We start from the raw sequence: 259 nt of genomic DNA on the forward strand, positions 1-259 counted from the left end.
GGTAGTTCGGAAGAGCTGGGACACACTCAGGGAAGTGTACAATAGCCGAGATACACACTCGTGGTAGTTCGAGCGAGCTGGGATACACTGAAGGATGTGTACAATAGCTAGGATATACACTCATGGTACTTCGGTCGAGCTGGGACACACTAAGGGTAGTATACATGAGCTGAGATACACTCAAGGAAGTGTACATGAGCTGGGATACACTAAGGGTAGTATACATGAGCTGAGATACACTCAGGGAAGTGTACATGAG

The sequence above is a fragment of the Panulirus ornatus genome, chromosome 13 (assembly GCF_036320965.1).
Source record: "Panulirus ornatus isolate Po-2019 chromosome 13, ASM3632096v1, whole genome shotgun sequence".
Lineage (NCBI taxonomy): Eukaryota > Metazoa > Arthropoda > Malacostraca > Decapoda > Palinuridae > Panulirus > Panulirus ornatus.